The sequence below is a fragment of the Chiloscyllium plagiosum genome, unplaced genomic scaffold (assembly GCF_037043375.1).
Source record: "Chiloscyllium plagiosum isolate Xiang-an unplaced genomic scaffold, Cpla_swu_hap1 HiC_scaffold_29, whole genome shotgun sequence".
Classification (NCBI taxonomy): Eukaryota; Metazoa; Chordata; class Chondrichthyes; order Orectolobiformes; family Hemiscylliidae; genus Chiloscyllium; species Chiloscyllium plagiosum.
Genome location: NW_028270167.1, coordinates 36966909 through 36979438, shown reverse-complemented (window position 1 = coordinate 36979438; position 12530 = coordinate 36966909). Strand labels below are relative to the sequence as shown.

Here is a 12530-nt window from a genome sequence, read left to right as displayed (position 1 = left end):
AGAGGCTGAACAGAATGGGGCTATTTTCCCTGAGAGTCAGAGGTTCAGGGTTTATAAAACATGAGGTATATGGATAAGGTAAATAGACAAGGTCGTTTCCCTGGGATGGAGGAGTCCAAAACTAGAGGACATAGGTTTAGGGTAAGAGGGGAAAATTTAAAAGGGACCTAAAGGACAACATTTTCATGCAGAGGGTGGTGCATGTATGGAATGAGCTGCCAGAGGAAATGGGGGAGGCTAGTACAATTGCAACATTTAAAAGGCATCTGGATGGGTGTTATGAAGATGTGGGTGTACTATACCTTTAAGAGAGTAAAAGCTAGTAGTGACAGCACCAAGTATTCTCAATAAGATACAATGTAACATACGTTCCAGCTACTGGGATAGCTAGTTGCCTGGAAACGACAAAACAGATTCGAATTCAGCCAATCAGTTTAAATTATACCCTGAGAAAAGACCAAATTCCAATCAAGTTTGAATTGAGTATATTGATAATCTTAAAAACCAATGACACAATCCGATGCTTTGGGGTATAAGACCGAGGAAAGTTGAACAGTTAGGAGGAGATCTGCCACCAGACCAACAGCTGTAGACTGCCAGTCAGAATTCTCTGAGAGGTGCCTGTCTAGAGAAGGAGTTTGCACAGAAAAAAACCTCAACACTGACCTGGGAAGCAAATCTACCGACCAAGATAAAGAGAAGATTCGACCAATGGCTGGTTTTAAAATTTGAAATTTTCTGTAAATCGTAATCGGGAGTTTTATCAGACTAGTATTATTGAAGGGAAGGTAACAGATAGGTTAGAGTAAGGAATTATAAATAATTGTTAGCTAATTATTCTCTGTTATACTTTAAGAAATAAAGTTGTTAATCTTTACTTTAAATAGTTCTTGGCCACTTGAATTTTTACAGATTACTGCATGGAATAAATTTTTTCTGTATTGCTGGTTTTAAATTAAGCAGAAGGGTTTACCCCGTGTTGCAACAATGGGTATATGAATAGGAAGGATATGGGCTAAATGCTGGCAAATAGGACTAGATTATTTTCGGATATCTGGTCAGCATGGTCGAGTAGGACCAATGAGTTTGTTTCTGTGCTGTACATCTCTATGACTCTATGATTCTATAATTGTACCTTCAGTATTGTACAGCAATAATAGACCGTAGCCTTTGGATAGATGTAATGTGAAGGTACCAGTGCTGTTCTGGGTGGGCAAAGTCAGATGTTACACTACACCAGGTTATAGAGCAACAGGTTTATTTGAAATCACAAGGTTTTGGAGCACTGCTGATGGTGACCTGACAAAGAAACAGGACTCTGAAAGCTTATGGTTTCAATTAAACCTGTTGGACTATAACCTGGTACTGTGTGATTCTAACTTTGGATAGATGATAAAGTTGAACAATCCTGGGAAAACCCAAATTTCAATAAAATGACTGGAACAAAGAAAATATAAATTACATGTCCCCATATTTCAAAAGGAGCAGCGACCACACATTCATCCAAACAACTCCCACCAGATACTTGTTTTGACTGGCCAATACATTGGCCAATCCTATTAAAATTAATTTATGTAGTTTTGCCTGCAGACCCAATTATTAACCCCTTACTTACGGTGAACAACATAAAAAACTAGAACCATGAATTCCAGAGCCAAAAGTCATTCATTTTTGGGACACTCAGTTCTGTGTATTTTCTGAGATTATACATGTAATATATCTTATGTCATGACAATAGACAATAGACAATAGGTGCAGGAGTAGGCCATTCAGCCCTTCGAGCCTGCACCGCCATTCAATATAATCATGGCTGATCATTCCTAATCAGTATCCTGTTCCTGCCTTATCTCCATAACCCTTGATTCCACTATCTTTGAGAGCTCTATCCAACTCTTTCTTAAATGAAAGAGTGGGCCTCCACTGCCCTCTGGGACACAGCATTCCACACAGCCACCACTCTCTGGGTGAAGAAGTTTCTCCTGAGCTCTGTCCTAAATGGTCTACCCCGTATTTTTAAGCTGTGTCCTCTGGTTCGGCACTCACCCATCAGTGGAAATATGTTTCCTACTGCCAGAGTGTCCAATCCTTTCAAAATCTTATACGTCTCAATCAGATCCCCTCTCAATCTTCGAAACTCAAGGGTATACAAGCCCAGTCGCTTCAGTCTTTCAGTGTAAGGTAATCCTGCCATTCGAGGAATTGACCTCGTGAACCTATGCTGCACTCCCTCAATAGCCAGAATGTCTTTTCTCAAATTTGGAGACCAGAACTGCACACAGTACTCCCGGTCTCACCAGGGCCATGTACAGCTGCAGAAGCACCGCTTTGCTTCTATACTCAATTCCTCTTGTTATGAAGGCCAGCATGCTATTAGGAGGCAGGTGCTCCAGGTAGCTGTGGGAGTCGGTCGATTTGATGGTCGGTTGGTCGGTCGGTTTCCCCCCCAACGTGGTCGACGATGCCCTCCACCGCATCTCTTCCACTTCCTGCTCCTCCGCCCTTGAGCCCCGCCCCTCCAACCGCCACCAGGACAGAACCCCACTGGTCCTCACCTACCACCCCACCAATCTCCATGTACAGCGCATCATCCGCCGTCATTTCCGCCACCTCCAAACCGACCCCACCACCAAGGATATATTTCCCTCCCCTCCCCTATCAGCATTCCGAAAAGACCACTCCCTCCGTGACTCCCTCGTCAGATCCACACCCCCCACCAACCCAACCTCCACTCCCGGCACCTTCCCCTGCAACCGCAGGAAGTGCAAGACTTGCGCCCACACCTCCCCCCTCACCTCCCTCCAAGGCCCCAAAGGAAACTTCCATATCCGCCACAGATTCACCTGCACCTCCACACACATCATTTATTGCATCCTCTGCACCCGATGTGGCCTCCTCTATATTGGGGAGACAGGCCGCCTACTTGCGGAGCGTTTCAGAGAACACCTCTGGGACACTCGGACCAACCAACCCAACCACCCTGTGGCTCAACACTTAAACTCCCCCTCCCACTCCACCAAGGATATGCAGGTCTTTGGACTCCTCCATCGCCAGACCACAACAACACAACGGTTGGAGGAAGAGCGCCTCATCTTCCGCCTAGGAACCCTCCAACCACAAGGGATGAACTCTGATTTCCCCTCCCCCCACCTTGTCTCAGTCAAATCCATCGAATTCAGCACCGCCTTCCTAACCTGCAATCTTCTTCCTGACCTCTCCGCCCCCACCCCAGTCTGACCTATCACCCTCACCTTGACCTCTTTCCACCTATCACATTTCCGACGCCCCTCCCCCAAGTCCCTCCTCGCTACCTTTTATCTTAGCCTGCTGGACAAACTTTCCTCATTCCTGAAGAAGGGCTTATGCCCGAAACGTCGATTCTCCTGTTCCCTGGATGCTGCCTGACCTGCTGCGCTTTTCCAGCAACACATTTTCAGCATGCTATTAGCCTTCTTCACTACCTGCTGTACTTGCATGCTAGCCTTCATTGACTGGTGTACAAGAACACCCAGATCTCTCTGTACTGCCCCTTTACATAAATTGATTCCATTGAGGTAGTAATCTGCCTTCCTGTTCTTGCTACCAAAGTGGATAACCATACATTTATCCACATTAAACTGCATCTGCCATGCATCTGCCCACACACCGAACTTGTCCAGGTCACCCTGTAATCTCCTAAAATCCTCATCACATTTCACCCTGCCACCCAGCATTGTATCATCAGCAAATTTGCTAATGTTATTGCTGATACCATCTTCTATATCATTAACATATATTGTAAAAAGCTGCGGTCCCAGCACGGATCCCTGCGGTACCCCACTGGTCACTGCTTGCCATTCCGAAATGGAGCCGTTTATCACTACCCTTTGTTTCCTATTAGCCAACCAATTTTCAATCCAATCTAGTACTTTGCCCCCAATACCATGAGCCCTAATTTTACTCACTAACCTCCTGTGTGGGACTTTATCAAAAGCTTTCTGAAAGTCCAGGTACACTACAACTACTGGATTTCCCTCGTCCAACTTCATAGTTACATCCTCAAAAAATTCAAGAAGATTAATCAAGCATGATTTCCCCTTCATAAATCCATGCTGACCCTGTCCTATCCTGTTACTACTATCCAGATGTGCAGTAATTTCATCCTTTATAATAGACTCCAGCATCTTTCCCACCACTGAGGTCAGATTAACTGGTCTATAATTTTCTGCTTTCTCTCACCCACCTTTCTTAAAAAGTGGTATAACATTAGCCACCCTCCAATCCTCAGGAACCGACCCCGAATCTATTGAACTCTGGAAAATAATCACCAACGCATCCACGATTTCCCAAGCCACCTCCTTCAGTACCCTGGGATGCAGACCATCAGGCCCCAGAGACTTATCAACCTTCAGACCTAACAGTCTCTCCAACACCAAATCCTGGCAAATATAAATTCCCTTAAGTTCAGGTCCTTCAGCCACTGTTACCTCAGGGAGATTGCTTGTGTCTTCCCCAGTGAACACAGATCTGAAGTACCCATTTAATTCCTCTGCCATTTCTTTGTTCCTAGTAATATATTCCCCTGTTTCTGTCTTCAAGGGCCCAATTTTTGTCCTAACCATTTTTTTGCCTTGCACATACCTAAAAAAGCTTTTACTATCCTCCTTAATATTCTTGGCCAGTTTACCTTCGTACCTCATTTTTCCTCTGCATATTTCTTTCTTAGTAATCCTCTGTTGCTCTTTAAAAGCTTCCCAGTCCTCAGTTTTCCCACTTATCTTTGCTATATTATACTTTTTCTCTTTTAACTTTATATGTTTCTTTACTTCCCTCGTCAGCCACGGCCGCCCATGCCTCCTCCTGGGATCTTTCTTCCTTTCAGGAATGAACTGATCCTGCAACTTCTGCATTATACACAGAAATATCCGCCATTGTTCCTCCACGGTTATCCTTGCTAAGGTATTGCACCATTGAACTTTGGCCAGCTCCTCCCTCATAGCTCCATAGTTCCCTTTATTCAACAGAAGTACTGTCACTTCCGACTGTACCCTCTCCCTCTCAAATTGCAGATTGAAGCTTATTGTATTATGGTCACTACTTCTCAATGGCTCCTTCACTTCGAGGTCTCTGACCAATTCTGGTTCGTTACACAATACCAGATCCAGAATTGCCTTCTCCCTGGTCGGCTCCAGCACCAGCTGCTCTAAGAATCCATCTCTGAGGCACTCCACAAAGTCTCTTTCTTGAGGCTCAATACCATCCTGATTCTCCCAGTCTACCTGCATGTTAAAATCCCCCATAACAACTGTAGTGACATCTTTGCGACAGGCCAATTTCAGCTCCTGATTTAACTTACATCCGACATCCAGACTACTGTTTGGGGGCCTGTAGATGACTCCCAAGAGGGTCTTTTTACCCTTAGTATTTCGAAGCTCTATCCACACTGACTCTACATCCCCTGATTCTAGATCCCCCCACGCAAGGGACTGAATATCGTCCCTTACCAACAAGGCCACCCCACCCCCTCTGCCCGTCTGTCTGTCCTTACGATAGCACGTGTAGCCTTGAATATTCATTTCCCAGGCCCTGTCCACTTGAAGCCACGTCTCAGTTATCCCCACAATATCGTATCTGCCAATTTCCAAAAGAGCCTCAAGCTCATCCATCTTATGTCTAATGCTTCGTGCATTCATGTATAGTATTTTTAATTTGTTACTGCTCTCACCCTTCCCACCAACCCTTATTTCACTCAACCTTACAGCATGATGCCTTTCCGAGTTTTCTGCCTCATTGATACAGTTGTCTTTCTTGACTTCTCTTGTTCTAACTTTCCCTTCAATTTCCTTTTTAAACATCCAGCTTGTCCCCTCCCCCCCGCTACTTAGTTTAAATGTAGCGGTGTTGCAGTAGAAAACCTGCCTGCCAGAATACTGGTCCCTAACCTATTAAGGTGCAAGCCGTCTCTCTTGTAGAATTTGTTTACCACAAAATATACCCCAGTGATCCAAGAACTTAAATCCTTGCTTCCTGCACCAGTTCCCCAGTCACACATTCAAGTCCATTATCTCCCTGTTTCTGGCCACACTAGCCCGAAGAACTGGAAGCAAACCGGAGATAACCACCTTGGAAGTCCTGCTTTTCAGCCTTCTTCCTAGTTCTCCGACGTCTCACTGTAGTATGTTCCTCCTCTTCTTCCCGACATCATTTGTGCCGACATGTACCACCACCTCTGGCTCTTCACCCTCATCCTTGAGGATTTCCTGCACTCTGTCCGCAATGTCTTTCACTCTAGCACCAGGAAGGCCACACACCATCCTTAAATCCCGTCTGCTGCCACAAAAACCCCGGTCAATTCCTCTCACGATGGAGTCCCCTATTTCCACGGCACTGTGCGATGTCCGACTCTTCCGCTCTGCCTCTGCGGCAACTTTTGATTGACAAACTTGGCTGCCTTGCGAACTGGCAGTGTCATCAGTATCTGTTTCCAAAAGCCTCAACTTGTTCCTGACAGGTACTTCTCCCGGGGTCTCTTGCACCTGTCTCCTCTCTGCCTTCCTCATCTTCTGCTCTCTTCTGCCATGATTGGTATAATAACATCGCTGAAGGTCTTGTCCATAAAGATCTCGTTCTCTCGGATGAGCCTAAGGTCTTCGAGTTCTTTCGTCAGCGCTGCAATATGCTTGGTCAATTGCTGAATGTGCACACATTTTCCACACATATACAAGCCGGACACACCAGAGTCGTTGACCTCCCACATCAAGCATGTAGCGCACTGAACCAGCTGGGCAGTCATGTCTTCACCCTCTTCAACTGTGGTGTAATCACTTCAGGGAGGAGAAAGTGAGGTCTGCAGATGCTGGAGATCAGAGATGGAAATGTGTTGCTGGAAAAGCACAGCAGGTCAGGCAGCATCTAGGGAACAGGAGGGCTAATGCCCGAAACGTCGATTCTCCTGTTCCCTAGATGCTGCCTGACCTGCTGCGCTTTTCCAGCAACACATTTCCATCTGTAATCACTTCACTCAACCTCCTTGTCAAAGATTCCTGAGCTGAAGCCTCACTCTTCAATCTAAACTTCCTTAGACCCTCTTTTTGTGGCACGTCTGTGGACTCTTAATTAAGGTTAGAGGAGGAGGGAGGGAGGGAGACCCTACTTTGTAGGACCTGGGGTTTAGAACACACCGAATCTAATAGTAATCACTTACCTTCCCGACCGGCTTTGCGCTCCGTCTGAACTTCCGCCCAGCTCCCGCCGCTCTCTGCTGCGAAAAGACCGTTGGCGTCGAGATAAGTTCTTTATATAGTAATCCCTTACCTTCCCGACCGGCTTTGCACTCCGTCTGAACTTCCGCCCAGCTCCCGCCGCTCTCTGCTTCCCGACCGGCTTTGCGCTCCGCCTGAACTTCCGCCCAGCTCCCGCCGCTCTCTGCTGCGAAAAGACCGTTGGCGTCGAGGTAAGTTCTTTATATAGTAATCCCTTACCTTCCCGACCGGCTTTGCGCTCCGTCTGAACTTCCGCCCAGCTCCCGCCGCTCTCTGCTGCGAAAAGACCGTTGGCGTTGAGGTAAGTTCTTTATATAGTAATCCCTTACCTTCCCGACCGGCTTTGCGCTCCGTCTGAACTTCCGCCCAGCTCCCCTGCTCTCTGCTGCAATGTATCTTACCACGTACAGCTCTCACATCATTTCGTCTATCACCTTTGTCTTTTTTTGAGTACCATATTGTCCTAAGGATAGGAAGATAAAATAGACATTAAGATATTGCTGATCCTGAAGAACCAAAAATATCCACCAATAGTTCGACATCGAGATTGTATTATCTCACCAGATCAAACATTTGAAAATCCAACTTATTGATTGGGATTGTCTGGCCTGTGGGCAGGGATCACTGTTCGGTGGATTGAGATGTCCTGTTTGAAGAACTGAGCTCATTGCCTGACTAATCAGATTCTCATATCTGATCATTCCAATCTGTCTGTCTCAGTTTCCCATATGTATTTTCATGTCGATAACTCTCAGCGTTCCTCATATTACCTTGTATATGAATAAGTGAAAACATGATGCACTAGGAGCAAGGAAATCCCAGAATCCATAGCTGCAATTAAAATCCTCTATGAGAAATATATAACAAACTTATTCACTATCAGAATTAATGGTGTCATTGTTTTACTCTGGATGAACATATGGAAGAGGGCAGAAATAGATCATTTGCCCATCATGACTGATCTGTTTGTGCTTCAATTTCCACATTTCCATTTACCTGTTTGATCCCCTTCCCTAACATGTAACTATCTACTTCTGTCGTAAAAATATTCAATTATCTTGCTTCCACTGCCTTATGAGTCAGGGGGGTTCCTGACCCTCTGAGAGAAAACCATCTCATCTCTGTCCTATAACAACAAGCTTCAATTTTAATATATTGCCCCCCCCCCCCCCCCCCAAACTCTGGGCAGACTCACATAAAGAAACATCTTTTCCATGTCCACCTTGTCAAGATCTTTCAGGATCTTATACATTTTAAATCATCTCTTACTCTTCCAAACTCCAGTGGAAGTGAGCTGCTCTGTTCAACTTGTTCTCATAAGACAACCCAATCCATAATTTACTTTGGTGAATTTCACAGCTATGTAAAAGAGATAGAGAGAGAGAAAAGACGTTGAGACAAATTCGGCATGTTGCATTTAGTCATGGACTGATCTGGTTTGAGGGAATGCCTCAGGATATGCGTCATGTTTTTGCGTCTCATCCCTCAGCTTTGCTGGATTTTAACAGTTACACTATGAAATTAATAAGACAGTGATTTAAAATTAATACCATAGAGTTAGCTCAGTTTCAGCTCTGAATGCATAACAGGGATGGCCACATTTTATCAACGTAATGACAGCCAAACATCATATTACACCAAGTACTGGAGCACATTGAAGCTTTAGGTGAGTTCTTAAAATAGCACACTCTAATCTTTTTTCTGAACAGAACATTCTCACACCAATAGTTCCCAATCCATGACAATTTCAGCCTTTCTAAATCAGCTAAGGCAGCAAATTTAATTATTCGTCCATGAACGGTATGATTTGTGAATAAAATGTTGTGGAAACGATTCATTTCATCTTGAATGTTAATTACATATCTTTTCTCCCAAAACATCTTTTGTGTGTGTTTAGGCTTTAGAAGATTGCAGCATAACTTGATGAATCCTAGTACCCTGTAAGTTGGAGCTAGTTGTTTGCTTAGTAAAATCACCCAACTGGGTAAAGACAGTCAGACTTGGGGATAGACTCTACGGATAATTTGAGAGGTGTAGTGATTGAAACTCTTTTGGGACCATCAGGCACTTTTAAAATTATGTTTCCTAGGCTTTCGTGCTTGCTATCCATGTCATTCCCTTATTTAATAGAATTGCTGACTCTATTAGGGCTCTCGCTCCTTTTGGGAAAGTCATCAGTCCAGAGGTTTGGTGAGGCAAATCATGGAAATGACCATTCTCTTCTACATGGCAGTGCCCAGTGTCAGCTGCAGCTGAATGGGTACCTATCTTGCCTGAGTTTATAAGTATAGTTTCAAGCTACACACCAAAGAACTCAGTACATCCATCCAGACTGGAACCAAGGGAGTGCTGCACTGTCAAATTTCTGCCTGCCATCTCAAGGAGCTGTACATGACTCCAGGACTCCATGTGGAAGAGGGAAGAGTTTGTTCTAGCCTACACTTATCCCTCAGCTGACGTCACTAAAAATAAGTCATCTCACTGTTTCTAGGAATTTCAGGAAAAATGGCTGCCAGTATCCTGCACTATAATGCTAACCATGTGTTAAGCAGCAACTGCAGTTTGTTGACTGTAAAGTATACTCGGACATTCTGGGCAGTGAAAACTGCTCCATAAATGAAAATTTGTTATCTTGAGGATATTATCTCAGGTGCAGGTCTGTCCCCATTTAACACTGGGGTACAGTACTGGTGGGGCAAGCCTGTCACTGTAAGACGCTGGGGTACAGTACTGATGGAGACAGGTCTGTCACTGTATAACATCAGGATACAGTACTGGTGGGGACAGGTCTGTCACTATATAACACTGGGGTACAACACTGATGGAGACAGGTCTGTCACTGTATAACATCGGGGTACAGTACTGGTGGGGACAGGTCTGTCACTGTATAACACTGGGGGACAGTACTGGTGGAGACAGGTCTGTCACTGTATTACACTGGGGTACAGTACTGGTGGAGACCATTCTGTCACTGTATAGCACTAGGGTATAGTACTAGTGCAGAAAGATCTGTCACTGTATAACATGGGTACAGCACTGATGGAGACAAGTCTGTCACTGTATAAGACAGGAGTATGGAGCTGATGGAGACAGGTCTGTCACTGTAAAACACTGGGGTATGTTACTGGTGGAGACCAGTCTATCACTGTATAAGACCGGGGTACAGTACTGATGGGGACAGGTCTATCACTGTATAACACTGGGGCACAGTACTGATGGAGACACGTCTGCCACTGTATAGCACTGGAGTACAGTACTGGTGGGGAAAGATCTGTCACTGTATACACTGGGGTACAATACTAGTGGAAATAGTCTGTCACTGTATAACACTAGGGTACAGTACTAGTGCGGAAAGGTCTGTCACTGTATAACATGGGTACAGCACTGATGGAGACAAGTTTGTCATTGTATAAGACCAGAGTACAGTACAGATGGGAACAGGTCTGTCACTGTAAAACACTGGGATACGTTACTGGTGGATACCAGTCTGTCACTGTATAAGACCAGGGTACAGTACTGATGGGGACAGGTCTGTCACTGCAAAACACTGGGATACATAACTGATGGCAACCGGTCTGTCACTGTATAACACTGCGGAACAGAACTGTAGGGACAGGTCCGTCGCTGCTTAACACTGCGTTACAGTACTTGTAGATAGAGGTCTGCTGCTGTATAATACTGGGATGCAATGCTGGTGGGGACAGATCTGTCACTGTATAACTCTGGGGTACAGTACTGGTAGATCGAGTTCTGTTGCTTTCTGACACTGTGCTACACTACTGGTGGGGACCAATCTGTCATTGTGTAACATTAAGGATATGTGTTCCAAATAAATAGGAGAAAGTAGTGGAACTGAATTTCAACCTACAGGTTCCTCAGGTATAAGTCCCTCATGCACTGGCCCTATATGTGAGTAAGGCCCATTGGCACAAATAGTTTTCCATGTGGAAATTGTTCAATGAATCCCAGCAGTCTACTGAATTGTGGAGGTTTTACTGCTTTGTCTTACAAAGTGAGTTCGGATAGGCTGTAATTCATTCCTGAAGAAGGGCTTATGCCCGAAACGTTGATTCTCCTGTTCCTTGGATGCTGCCTGACCTGCTGCACTTTTTCAGCAACACATTTTCAGCTGTAATTCAATCCTCAGCATTTTCTTTTCTGAGCTGAGGAAAACATCTTGGGGCATTTACAGCTGCCCTTTCTCTACCTTGGCTCCTTACTTTCCTTGTGGGGGTCACTTAGCTCAGTTGGCTGGATGGCTGGTTTGCAATGAGAGTGATGCTAACAGAGTGGATTCAATTCCTGCACCAGCTAAGGTTATTATGAAGAACTCTCCTTGACATCTTCTCACCTCACCTGAGGCGTGGTGACCCTCAGCTTAAAGTCATCCTTCTTTATGAGAGAGCAGCCCAATGGACTGATAGGACTATAGTAACTGTACTTGCCTTTAACTTGTCTTCATTATACTCTCCTACTATTTATCCTTCTCAGGTGTATAGGGATGATGCAAGAAGATTTTGTTTTATGGATCAGCTCATAATTGTCAGCTGTTGCTGCTGCCTGTCTTGCAACTGCAATTTTATCTTCAATGTTGGCTTTCATTACCAATGGTCAAGAATTTTAAACTCTTCTATGAGAAAGATTTCTCTGAAAGCTTATTTTTACTCCTAAAGCCTGCACCCAAAATCCATCATCAAAATCCCTTTTAAATCAATAGAGGGTTGCCCAGCCTGTACACTTAAATTTTGAAGCTTTTGCCTGTCTGCTTCAGGGACTACCTTACAGACTCCCAGGGTAGCCTTTATTACAGCAACTGGACTTGCCATATAAATACATTGGCAACAAGGGCTGGTCAGAGCTAGGAATACTACAATGAGTAACTTTCTTCCTGACTCCCCAAAGCCTGTCCACCATTTACAAGGCAGAAGTCAGGAGTATGATGGAATACTCCCCACTTGCCCAGTTAAGTGCAGCTCCAACAATACTCAAAGCTTGACACCATCCAGGACAAAGCAGCCACTTGATTGGCATCGCATCCACAAAGGTCAATTCTCTCCTCCACCAACCCTCAATTGCAGGAGTGTATTCTATCAAAGAGATGCCCTGCAGAAATTCATTAGAGATCATTGAGACAGCATCTTCCAAACTCGTGACCACTTCTAACTGGAAGCACAGCGGCAGCAGTTATATGGAAACATCACCACTTACACGTTCCCCTCCAAGGCACTCCCCACCCTATCTTGGAAATATATCACTGTCCCTTCACTGTTGTTAGGTCAAAATCCTGGAATT

General features: G+C 44.9%; 1 protein-coding gene across 7 annotated transcripts in view; it reads left to right on the top strand.

Moving 5' to 3' along the window:
- Nucleotides 1–12530, top strand: part of kirrel3a (kirre like nephrin family adhesion molecule 3a) — a 638457-nt gene that overhangs the window by 462185 nt on the left and 163742 nt on the right. The window lies entirely within an intron of this gene.